Source organism: Apium graveolens, chromosome 9 (assembly GCF_009905375.1).
Source record: "Apium graveolens cultivar Ventura chromosome 9, ASM990537v1, whole genome shotgun sequence".
Lineage (NCBI taxonomy): Eukaryota > Viridiplantae > Streptophyta > Magnoliopsida > Apiales > Apiaceae > Apium > Apium graveolens.
The window spans coordinates 194,935,972-194,950,026 of record NC_133655.1 but is presented as its reverse complement, the minus strand read 5'-3'; the positions used below and the strand labels follow the sequence as shown (position 1 = coordinate 194,950,026).

General features: G+C 39.8%; 1 non-coding gene across 1 annotated transcript; it reads left to right on the top strand.

The window, feature by feature from the left end:
* Positions 1-5,799: 5,799 nt before the first annotated feature.
* On the top strand, positions 5,800-5,905 carry LOC141688282 (small nucleolar RNA R71). Its single transcript, XR_012561735.1, has one exon. It is a non-coding gene; the product is annotated as a small nucleolar RNA R71 (small nucleolar RNA).
* The last annotated feature ends 8,150 nt before the right edge of the window (positions 5,906-14,055 follow it).

Here is a 14,055-nt window from a genome sequence, read left to right as displayed (position 1 = left end):
GTCATGACCAACATCTTTGTGAAATCTACAATATTTGCTCTTATCTAGCTTGGCAGGATCTGCCTTCAAGGGTTTAGGCCAATGATTATCTTGGTCTTTCTCAATTTCCATCAAGATCTGACTTCTAGGAGCATTCAGCTTAGCGTATTCGGTGAAATTTTGCCCAGGTCCTCCCTTCTTAGGGGTTGAATCAGGGTTTTGCTCAGTTCTAGGATACTTGTCCTTAGCGATATATTCCAGATCAGTTTTCTGCTTCTTGGCTCCAGCGGGCTTGTTGCTCACTACGGTCTTCCTAATGCTCTCTTCCACCTTGATGTACTTTCCGACCCTATCTTGGAGCTGCAACATGCTCTCAGGGGGGGCGCGTGGCCAAGGACATCTTGAAGAACTCATACCTAGTTCCTTGTTACAGTGCTATCATGGCTACCTTGTCATCAAGGTCCGGGACTTTTAAAGCTTCCTTCGTGAAACGATTCTGGTAGTCTCTCAAGGATTCCTTCGCTCCCTGCACAATGCTCATGAGGGATGTTGAACTTTTCTCATGCACTCTCCCGCTAATGAACTTCTTAATAAAAGCCTGACTTAATTCTCTGAAGGACCCAATAGAGTTCAGGGGAAAACGACTATACCATTTTTGAGCCATACCCGACAAGGTTTGAGGAAAGGCCCGACACTTAATAGCGTCATTCACGGGCTACAGCAACAGTGTATTGGAGAATGTCCTGACATGACTAACGGGATCTCCCGTGCCATCATAAGCTTTGATAGTGGGCATCTTGAACTTCCTTGAGATATGGGCATTCATTATCTCTTCTGTGAATGGTGGAGTAGGATCATCATGATCTCCAAGGGGAAGAAGATTGCTTGGATCAGATCTTGGGACTATAGCCCTTCTTTGTGATGGACCATCCAGGTCTATGATTGGAGGAGGATTTCTCCCCCTAGGTGGTAATGGGGGCCTGGGAACCTGGTGCACCTCCAAGTCGCGCTTCAGCCTTTGAATCTCAACCTAATGGGCCTTGATTCTCTCCTGCACTTCTTGGGGATTCACCCCTCGGGTGCTCCTAGGACGTTGGTTACCATCAGACATCGGCTCTTTGCCAGCATGTCTCCTTCTTGGGGCCACTTCATCATCCAAAGATTCTGAATCTCTCTCAGTATAAGGACCAGAAAATTCCTAATCCTCCGGGATAGGAGCCAAACCTTGAATATAGGGGGGTGTTTGCCTTCGTGCTTCACTCCATCCACCATGCCCACTTCCTCCAACCTCGGGGTAAAGGGGCATCCCATAAGGGGGGATAGTAGTCACAATAATTGAATACTCATACCCAATGGGTCGAGAATTCACAGGTGTGTGTAGCTACTGAAGTTGGGGATTCGTTCCTTGAGTAGCTGAGGGAATCGTTCCTTGTGGCTGAGGTTCAGTTGCCCCTAACTGGGCTTCTCCTTGGGTAGCGGCATAGGTTGAGTGCGGAGGTACCTCCATGGTTGACGAAATCGCTTGGGTTGTCCCCGCGGGTGTTCCTCCTTCAAGGACGCTGCTTGTTCTCCGTATTCTCGCCATGGTTGTTGTTGTGCTTTCCCACTGACAGAGCCAAATGTTATGGATCAAAAACTAAGGTATATTAATTGTTATGCTTATTACTAGGGAACGTGAGCTTCAAGGCTCGATTTGACTGCTCTTGTATTTCGTGACTCGATCTGCCTTAACAAGATGCCTACGTACCTTGCTGATTTCCAAGGATCAAGTCAAAAAATATAGTTATGATTTGTGGGGTGAGGCCCCTTATATAGATGTTGGGAGTTCTTGAATTGGACTTGGGTTAGGAGACTTGGTGGGCAAGTCTCAGAATTAGAATGGACTTTGGAGTCCTAAAAGGTAGGAAGTTGATTCCTTATCTCACCAGGTTCCTTGGAGGCCAATCTTCAAGGATTTATTTCTCCATTAGGACTCATCCTATCAGCTGACTTATCCCTTATTAATTAATTACGAAATTAATTAATATATAGGGTTTTGGGCCTTTTCAAATGGGCCTAGCTGTTGGCTCAATTCTGATATGATTAATGCAATATTAATTACATACCCAGGCTTTATTTTCTTCCCTATCATCATTCAACCCTAGACTACTCATATAAATATGAGCCGGCTACTAGCCATTTGACACCCAGCAACAACAACTAGCAATGAAATCCAATTTTTCTCCAATTTCTAAAAATCCATGTTATTTTATTATTAAGAGAATATCCTAAATTTTAAATAAAAACAATCGATTAAACCTCGACAAACAAATAAATCATGATCATGATCTAGCACTTAAGCAACCTATGAGACTTAGTGAAATACAAGTGTCTCTAGCATGCAAATCAACTTAATACGACCCAACATTACTAAATACGACATCACTACACTAGCATCAATATCACAAGTCAATCGGAAAAATCATCTATGGGATCATGTTATAATGCCAATGCATGAACTATATGAACAAACTAACATAAAAACTACCTAAAAATAAAAAAAAACTAATGGCAAAAATGCAACTATATGAACTAAACTATCATGAATATGCAAACTATATGCGACTCACACAAAACATATTCCTTCAACTTCTACCCCCAAACTTCAAATATTCACTGTCCTCAGTGAAGGTAATAGTAAGGAATCAGGCATACCTAATCAGAATCAGGCTTCTCACCCTCAACGGGTGGAGTGTCAGGTGTGTCCGGAGGTGGATAGACGGAATCCTTACCAAATATTGGCCACTGGATGTCAACACCGGTGGCTCTGAAAGTTGTCCCCAATGCCTGGGTGAGATCACGTGCAAACCTGATATGGATATCATGCATCGCATCCATCCTCTTAGCCAGGTGCCTATACTACGTCATGCTCATGCCAGCTCCAACATCAGCTCCTTCCTCCTCCTCATGTGCCTGCTGTGATGGACCTGCCTCATTTCCTAGCTGAGATCCCCAAGAAGTCATGCTCGCCTGAGTGGCCCCAGCAGCTGGCCTCCCACTAGGTAGATGGTCAAAAGTAAAACCAAGCCCCTTCAGATCGGGCTTGCCTCCATCCCACTCTTGCATCGTAGCCAAAGTAGTGCTATCAATAGGAGCACTCGGGATCTGCAACTGCTCGTGTGCGGGCCAATGAACACCAACTGCCACACACAACTTCATCACAACGGATGCATACAGTATAGACCCCATGGTACTCCCCCTCAAGAACTTCAGAATACCCTGATAAATCACCATCCCAAGTTCTGCATAATCGCCCTGAAGAACGCCCCACAACAGCCGTGCACGCTCCATAGTAATCTCATGCACATGAGAAGATGGCATGATGTTAGCACAAATAAATACATTCCATGCATGGGCAAACCTGTTCATGCTAGAAGCTGGGAACGTAGAATACTCAGTAGTACCCCTCTTGATCTTCTAGTGAGTGTCAGGCATGCATAGTGTAGCAACAATTAAATCCAGATCAAAGTCCTCTGGAGTCTTATCGTTCCAAGTGTCCTGCCCGGGCTTCCTCGTGGGCTACTCAATCACCGTTCTAATAGCCTCAGCACTGTACTCCACAGTCCTCCATTGCACCACCGTGAAGCCATTCTTCTCATTTGCTACCACAGTGATACCACCTTTCTTTGGCACACACTGAACTGGGCTCACCCATGAATTATCAGAAATAGAATAGATGATCCCTACATCTAGCCACTTGAGGATTTCCTTCTTTACCACATCTTTCATGATTGGATTTAGCTTTCTCTATTGCTCAAAAGTAGGTTTGCTTCCTTCCTCTAGCAGAATTTTGTGCATACAATAAGAAGGACTGATTCCCTTGATATCTGCTATAGTCCAACCAATTTCCGATTTGAACTCTCTAAGAATTCTCAAAAGCTTCTCCTCATCGATACTTGAAAGGTCAGATGCAATAATAACAGGCAAAGTAGATGCATCACCTAAAAATGCATACCTCAAATGTTCAGGTAAAGGTTTAAGCTCAAGAGTAGGAGCTTCCTCAATAGATGGCTTGAGGTTCTTCAGACAACTTTTCAACTCCTCCAATCCAAGCGATTCAACAGGCATATCCATCTTTCACTTCCAGGGAGAAGCATTCAAATATTTCAAGTGTTCATCACCTTCGTCATCTTCAATATCAGAATTCCCCAATAAGGCTTTCTCTAAGGCATCGGACCTTAGAAATCAATCGAGTCCATGATTTACCACAGTATCGACCATTTACACCTTAAAACACTCCTCATTTTATGTAGGGAATTTCATGGCATTGAACACATTAAAAGTCACATCCTAATCCATCACTCGCATGGTAAGCTCACCTTTTTGCACATCTATCAAGGTTCGGCCAGTAGCCAAGAAAGGTCTTCCCAAGATTATGAGAATTTTCTTATCCTCCTCGAAATCAAGAATTACAAAATCAGCAGGGAAAATGAGTTTATCCACCTTGACCAAGACATCCTCCACAATACCTCGCGGATATGTAATAGAACAATCGGCCAACTATAAAGTCATGTATGTAGGCTTTGGATCAGACAAGTCTAACTTTTTGAAGATTGCAACGGCATCAGATTGATGCTAGCTCCCAAGTCACATAGACACTTATCAAATGACACCTTTCCAATGGTGCAAGGAATAGTGAAGCTTCCAGGATCTTTAAGCTTCAGAGGCAATTTCTGTTGCAGCATAGCACTGCATTCCTCCGTGAGAGAAATGGTCTTTAAGTCATCAAGCTTCACCTTCCTAGAGAGAATACCTTTCATGAATTTTGCCTAACTAGGCAGTTTGTTGAACACCCCCAGAAACTTCACAAACTGCTTATCCAGTTTCTGCTTCTGCAGCCTTTTAGAAAAAGGAGACGGAGGATAGATCTGTTTCTCCCCTGTATTACCCTCAGGAGGAGTGTGCTCAACAATAGTCTTCCTTTATTCCACTTCGGCTTCCTTCTGCACTTTTTCTTCATCAGCCTTCAATTCAGAATATGGAGTCTTAGCTTGTTCAGGATACGCAACCTTACCAGACCTCAATGTGATTGCTTTTACATGCTCCTGAGCTTCCTTCTTGCCTGGCACTTCAGTATCTCTCGGAAGCGTGCCAGGTTGACGATTTAGTAATGCATTAGCAATTTGCCCAATCTGGTTCTCCAAGGTCTTGATAGAAACAGCTTGGCTCTTGCACATGAGCCTCAACTCCTCCAGTTCAGATTTTTCATTAGCTTGAGGTAACTGCTGAAGTTGAAGTTGTTGCTTCAGAGCATATTGCGGTTGCTGAAAACCAGGAGGGTTCTACTGCCTTGCTGTATATGGCTGATAAGATTGTTGCACCGTATTCTGATTGTTGCTCCAGTTGAAGTAAGGATGATTGCGGTTATACGGATGATAAGTGGCTGGAGCTTGTTGTTGTGATCTCTGAAAGTTGCTCACAAATTGAGCGGATTCGCTAGAAATAGCACACTACTCAGTATCATGTGCCCCCGCACAAAGCTCACAAACACTAGTAATCTGATTAACTCCATAATTAGCCAAAGAGTCCACTTTCATCGTCAAAGCTTAAAGTTGAGCAGCTATAGCAGTAGCTTGATCCACTTCCAGAATTCCTGCTACCTTTCCTTGCAACATTCTTTGTGTAGGATTCTGGTATTCATTGGCTACCATTAGCTCAATCAACTCATAAGCTTCATTGTAGCTTTTAGCCCATAAGGCTCCACCAGATGCTGCATCGAGTATATGTCTAGATTGCGCACCTAAACCATTGTAGAAATAGTTGATAATCATCCAATCAGGCATGCCATGGTGTGGGCACTTCTTAGCATCTCCTTACATCGATCCCAAGCCTCACACAGAGTTTCTACAGTTTGCTGAGCAAACTGAGTAAGAGCATTCCTGATTGCAGCCGTCTTCACCATAGGAAAGAATTTAGTGAGAAACTTTTGAGCAAGATCCTCCCATCTGGTGATAGACCCTGGTGGTAGAGAATGTAACCAACACTTCACTTTATCCCTCAAATAGAATGGGAATAGTCACAGCTTGATAGCATCTTCAGTCACGTCTTTGAACTTGAAAGTGTCGCAGATCTCGATGAAATCCCTGATGTGCATGTTGGGGTTTTCAGTAGGAGAACCCCCAAACTGAACTGAGTTCTGTATCATCTGAATCATGCTCGACTTGATCTCAAAGGTGTTAGCCGTGATGGCTGGCCTGATGATGCTTGACTTAATGTCATTGATCTTAAGTTTAGAAAAGTCCATCAAAGCCTTAATATTATCTGCTTGATCTCCCATCTGTAATAAAGGTAGTTCTTCGAAATTCTCTTCTTCTACTACTTTCTCTTCATCATCAAAATCTTCCCTTTGATCCTCTACAACTTCTTCCTCGTCTTTGTCCATAATTCTCCTATGAACTCGCGAATGTGTTTGCATAAATGATCGCTAGATTACCTGAAATATGACAAGAAAAAGAGTACGTAAGTAACAACGTCTCAGTCAATGAACTTTAACGATCACTGATGACAAACACATAAACTAAAAGTTAACAATGCAGTCCCCGACAGCGGCGCCAAAAACTTGTTAGGGCTAAACACCCGCAAATAATTCACGCAAGTATACGCGTTCGCAAGTAATATAGAATTGTTTCTAGTTCATTCCCACAGAGACTGGCTTTGGTTAACTATGTAATTTATGCACTTATGCACCGATGATACGGTTATTATCCAATGTTAAGATGATAACAAATTGAGGTTGATTATAACTACGAATTAAACTAACAATTATAACTAAGACAGTAAAGAGAGTTGTATAGTATATGAGACAAACATGGGATTCTAACTTCATTAAATACTTCATTCAATAGCCTTATTATTCTTAACCTTAGCATGTAATGGTGATGACACTAATCAGATAACACGAAACTGCTAAACGCCAACTTTTGTTGCATGAATAACATACTACCAGACATCCACAAAAGCAATAGAAGCTGAATAGATACCGATTATATTAAGACCCTATATGTCTATGTAATTCGACAACATAAAGGATTAAAGCACAAGTTATCTATCATGATTACATAGGGCAAGTAAGATGGGTAAAATTACCTATGAATCATGCATAACAATAATACATAAACCTATGCTAGCATGGCAAGTTCTAAATCCTTAAATTCATTTTTGCTTCATTAAAGATTAACACGCTATCTTCTAAGTTCGCGACTCTCATAAGACGAATAAGCACAACCAATACTAGGTTATCATAGAATCACCACACACTAAGGCATCGAAATAATTTAACTAAAGAAATCCATAAGTAAATCTGCTAGAACCCCACGATAATGATTAGCCCATAATGAGACTCATCATCAATGTGGGTTCCGATGAAAGCATGGTATAATAAACGTAGTCTTTATACTGAATAAATAACAAAACCAAGTATGAAACAAGAGTAAGGTTCACAAATAAGAAAACTAGCATCAAAGTTACAACTTAGAACAAAGATTCACAAGTAAAAACAAGATCTTCTTTGTATTCGTTGAATCGTGCTAACACGGTCTTCTTACGGATCTCCTTGTGCTCTGGTACGTCTCTCTCTTGAAAATGTCCTTTATTTGAACATATATAGCAGCCCATGCAAGATAGAAGTGCTCTAATTGTAAATCAAGTAGAATCATGATTCTGTGATCCCGACACGGTGCGGCTGCACGCTTGACCAGCACGGGCGCGCTGCATTTCTGGACTTTCGGTGCGGTCGCGCGCTATCACAGTGCGTGTGCGCTGACCTTTTGCATAAAAATCTAACTTCTTCTTTTTCCTTGCTAATTTGAGCCGGCTTTCCATGAGCTTTTATTCCAACACTACCTTAACACCAAATTAGCACCAAAATAATGCTAATTCACTTGATTACCTAGATAATGCCTGAAAATGCAAAAACGCTAGAAAATACATTAAAATACCAACAACTTGAGTACAATTACACCAATTCAGAGCTTTAAGAAGTGTAATAAAGTGTCATAAATGCCACTCAACAGATTTTTAGGGATCTTTAGGTGCAAAATGTGTAGGTATGACCATGTCCCAACTGTAGATTTAAGAACCCTTTTCATAGGAATGAAGGGCCCATTTTTGAGAATCTGAATGTACATAGGATTGGCCATCCTTATGAACAACATCATTTTCTTCTTCCATAATGTGTAGTTGATCTTGTCAAAGACATGTATCTTGATACTGCTTATTTTCTGAGTACTCATTCTTCCAAGATCTTTATCTATTTACTTTCAGATTTCATCTGATACCACTTGTCAGATATTGAGTGCAATGAAATATAACACAAAGGGGGGGTGAATCTGTTTCTTTAGATTTTAATTCTCTTTTGAAAGTATGTGGCTTTTATTGAACAAAGCAAATATGAACTTATAGAGATAAACTATTTGACAGTGAACATACAAAACAAGATACCAACAACTCACTTGATTGTATTAATCAAATTTATTTTATTACAAATCTGTGTTCTTAGAATTAAAAACTTAGCTACAAATCTCGAGAGGGAATACAAGATTTTTCTTGATCTTTTTTCTTACTTCTAAACTAAGGACCCGTGCATGCTTTATATACCAACATTGCGGATTTACAAAACTTGCACTAAAATGTACTAACACAGCTTCTAAAGCTATCTTGTCTATTTCCTTTTTTGGTGTTAGCAAATCTGTGCAGAATCTTGTAGGTCTGTGACCATCCTTTGTCCAGTGAATCTTGACCCTTGATCTTGTATTATTCAAGCTGATTTTGTACTGTTTCCAATTCAATGAATGAATTTTTTATTGACTGATAATCTTGAATATTGAACTTGTCTATATTATGAATTATGAGATAACTTGTCGAGATCTCTTTTATTCTGTAGAGATGTCACATATCGATAAGTATAATGACTTATGATATCTTGAGTTCTCTACATATGTCTTTGACTTGTCGAGGTCTTCAGTTCTCTACATATAGAATGACTTGCCGAAATTTCCAGTTCTCTACATGGGCTTTTGACTTGTCGATATCTTGAGTTCTCTACATGAAGATTATGACTTGTCGAGATCTCTAGATCTCTATATGGAGAAATGACTTATCGATATCTCCAGTTCTCTACATATACATTTTGACTTGTCGATATCTGAGATCTCTACATGCAGGTTGACTTGTCGATATCTCTTGGGACTTCTCTACAAGTCATTTTGGGCTTCTCGACAGACTTCTCGATATCCCTTGGTTTGTGACTTGTCTATATCTGACTTTGAACATTTTTCTTAGAACAACTGTTAGGTCCAAAAGGTACATATAGAGGGGGGTGAATGTATGTTCTTCATTTTTATCAAATTGATGCAGCGGAATATCAGAACTAAAAATGAGACAAACAAACACAAGGAGATTCACGGAATAATTCTTGTTATTAAGAAATTAAACCGCAAAGGGTTGCTTACAACTCTGAATATAAATTATTCGAAGCAACAAGTATAAAAAGAACCAAATACAATAGCTATCAATCTAGGGTTATTTTTATCACTCTAAAAATCTATAACTTATTTATCAAATTATAATCAATACACACAAGGAGGCTACAAATAATGAGTGTAACAAGATGTAAGACTTTAATGAGGTGTGAATCAGATTGGACAGCACTTCTCTCCTTAATTTCAATAAATAAAATCAAACAATTCTTCGAGAAATAAATTATGCAGAGCTTCACTTTGTATATGCCGAGAAGTATATTTTCAATCTGCTTCTATTCTTTGGTTATATACGTAGCTGATTTATGTCCATATATTTTAATTTGTACAGCTTGCAAATTGTACCACTTTGTATCCCTGTAGTTTGTTACTTGCGACTAGAACCATACCAAGCAGATTTATGTGACTTGCGACCCAAATAGCCCTGTAGGCTGTCACTTGTGATTCTAATGGGGCTTGGAACTAGTACCCTGCGACTAGAGTGAACAACAAGTGTCTTGCCTTAGTCATTTCATTTACTTGCGACCAAGGTAGGTAGTAGAAGGTATTTTGTACTTAGTTTCTTGGCATGACTTCCTTACTGATGATTAAGTCTTCCCTAGGAGAGCTTACCTGCGACCCTAGCATGCACAAGGGAGTAACTTGCGAGCTATATCTCCTCTATATCACTTTAATTGCGACTGAGAAGAGATATGGGAAGCTAACTTGCGATTGATCACCCTAGAAAGTCAAGAAATGATTACAAGTGAGCCGTGGAAGCACGCAGAGCTTGATATCTCTTTCTACCTCATTCTAAGTTGTGACATCATCCTCTAGGATATCCAAGCTCTTATTATTCATGTAAGGCTCAATAGACTTTAACGGAGATCAAGGGAGGTATCCAAGCACTTATTATTTTGTTTTGCTCCTGTTTATTCCCTGAGGCTCGTATCGAGTCAAGATCAATTCATGTACTGAAATATTGAACTGTATTTCCAGGATATTGCTTATGATATTCAATAGAGTGAATAGGGTGACTCCTACTATAAGTTAGTGATCAATTTGACTTAAATTTTGTAGAGCAATGCAATCCTAAAGCTTTCATGTCTTCAAGTCTTCTCTCTTGAGTCTTCGTCTTAATCATAAATCTGAATCCCCGGATACGAATCCTCACTCGACAATCTTCCTAATGATAATACTCAGTTTCCTTTCACGAATCACTGACACCTAGTGCAATGGTCTAGTTCGAAGGTGACAAGTTCCGCTCTCAGGCCTTCATACTATTTTTTCTTAAATCATTGTCAAGTCTTCTATCAGATATAAACAACTTCACTAAGAATCCTTGAGGACTTCATATTGACTCTGATAACTGCTTCGAATGACTCCAACCTAATTCTTCTGATGCCTGGATATATTAATGAACTTCATACGGATCATTGTTGATGTCTTCTTCACTGTAGCTACCAAAACTATTGTGTATATGCCCAATAAACAATTTGAATTGATTTTAGTGGAATATAGATTATTTCGAAGTCCTTTATTCTATATTGAGTTATCCAAACCTGTTGAGTTATACATACAGCTTCAATTTTGCTTAAAGCATTATTCAAATACAAGCTGATACACTTCTCTATGAGGCATTATCAGGAATTGATCTTCTTCTAGAGTTTTCCTTAGCTTGAAGGTTGTTCACTGAAAAATCCTCCAGTCTAATCTACTTAACATTTTTACAAACTCAAGGAATACAATTACAAAATAAAAATACAGATTATCATACAACTTATCCTTAAGGCTGTCAATATGACTTAATCTTGTTATGTACAGGCTTGTTTTACACAACAGGGATGAAGGCGTAGTCGCGATGAAATTTAGTGTTAGTAAAGCATACGGTAGAGTTGCTTGGATCTTTCTAAAATATCAGATGCGGCAAATGGGATTTTCTAGTAAATGAATTTCTTGGATCATGTTGTGTGTGACGACAGACTCGTAATTATAATTATAATTATAATTTTGAGAAAAAAAGCGATCAAACCCCAAACTGACTTAAAAAAATCTTATTAACATAACTAATTAAATATATTAAGTTAAAGAGAAATACTAGAGTTTTTAAAATGATTTTTAAGTGATGATATATTATTATATCACTGATCACTAATTCATAAATGAAATGAAATTCACATGTATATATACGAGTCTCATTAATAATTAATCATCACATGTCATTTGAGAACAAATTTTAAATACATTTTGGGATACGCAGAAGTGCTCTGATAATATATCGGGTATATATGAAACCTTTATGTTAGTTTTGTCTTTTGTTTTGGAAAGTAGAGAGCATGTAATAAGGGGTCGTTTGATTGAATATGTGGTATCGGGTTGGAATCAGGAATTTGGTTAGAGTGGTATGGATATTAGATATTGTTATGCCCAAATATGGACATGGGCTTTAAACAGGCCCATTACAAAAATTATTAATAATATTGGGCTTAATAAACAAGCCCAAGAATATGGAAGAGCTATCCTAATTTGTATATGGATAGGGACCATGTACCGTATATTGACCAAGACTTTGCATGATAACACGTAGGAATATATAGAGGAATATCCACCTCTTACTAGGAGGTGAGTCCTGCCCTCCTCTTACAAGAAAGTGAGTCATGCCCTCCTCTTACTAGGAGGTGAGTCTTATCCGCCTCGACAGCAGTAAGGGAGTCATGTGAACCTCTCAACAAGACTGAAGTCATGTCCACCTCTCAATCGGGAAGGGAGTCATGTCCACCTCTCAACAAGATAGGGATCAAGTCCACCTCTCAAAAGGAGGGGAGTCCTCTCCTCATACTACTAAGACGGGAGTCCTCTCCTCATATCACTAAGAGGGGAGTCATCTCCTCATATCACTAAGAGGGGAGTCCTCTCCTCATATCACCAAGAAGGGAGTCATCTCCTCATATCATGCATTACTCCATATTACTAGGATGGGTGGCCTACCACCATATCACTATGAGGGGTAGCATATCCCCATATTAATATGAGGGAATTCATCACCTCATATTTTTAAGAGACTTAAAGAGACAAGTGAGAGTTCACGATCACATGTCAACTACACAAGGAATATTATTACAACACTTTATGACTACATGACCCTATTGGGGCACATCATGGAAATCTAGCTGGACTATATTATGCTTGGAAGGACCTCTTCAAGGTTAGCACTACTTACATATTTTTGGTTCCACATCACATGACCATACTCTAAGGGGTCGCATGTGAGGCCTCTAGGTATTCTCGTGCCTCACCAACGAGAGATCTTCGCCTAATGTCATGACAGCCTATTACAGCCTAATTGGGTTTGGGCCATGGAATAATATGGGCTTTTTATGAACTATTCAACGGTCAACGAACCTGGGCTTTGATGAACCGGACCAAACCCAAGCCCATCTGGGTAACTTGTCCTCCAAGAACTACGTGTAGCTTGAACCCCTATAAAAGGGTACATAGGCCTCTTGTTTACGGATGATCAACAGTTTGAAAGAAGAGAGAATAAACATTATTCCTCTGGCATTCTAAGAATTATCGAATAAGATCAGCTATAACATCCATCAATTTCCATCCCGTATTCTTCATGTTCTTCATGAAAATAGCCTCAAATCAACATAATTTGCTCCATGATTCGAACAACCTCCGAATTCTTGTTGTTACAAATTTCTCCCAATAACATTGGCGCTAGAAGGAGGGGATTTGACATCTACGGGAGAAAGATGTCTCGATTTCATAAAACAGAGCTAACAGCTATCCAATAGGCGAAGATAAGGACAACCGGGAGACCACTAGCTTGAGAAGAAGGGGTGCGCGGCCCTGAACCTCTTAGGCAAGAGGTCCCCTAGTACTTGAGTGTTGTTCATCAACCTCATCTGAAGTAAGTTGCCCAGTAAGGGGTGGTTGTTTATCTAATTAGGTTGTTGACCTTGGGACAACCATTAATATGACCTTTCATCAGGGACGACAGTCTCTCGCATGTCCCTTCTTTAGATGCCTCTCCATGAGATTCCTCTACGTGAGATGCCCCCTTGGGGGATGCCTCTGCATGAATGCCTTAACGGGCCTCTCTTCATGAGATGCCTCTATATGAGATGCCCCCTCGTGGGATGCCTCTGTGTGAGCACCTTAGCGGGTCGCTCTGCATGGGATGCTGTTAGATATATTTGTGATGTCATGTCTAATCTGATTTGTTTAGTTTCAGAACTTAGTATCAGAACTTAACTGGAAATCACAACTTACTGAAGACAGGAAGTTATCAGAACTTAAGGCGTCATAACTTATATCAGGACTTAAGTACGGTTACACTTCAGATAAGGAAAGAAGCTGATTTACATGAGAGGATCTGGATTAAACAAGTAAAGAGATGCATGAAGAATTGGACAGCTATAGGACTACAGTAGATAATCTCTAATTGATGTATTCTAGGAAACAGAATGATTATCATATCAATTAGGAGATATCTTGTAACTGTGTAGTATGTAAACACAGATTAGGGTTTACATTATAAGTGTTATCATTCACGAGAATTGTTAGGCACAAAGCA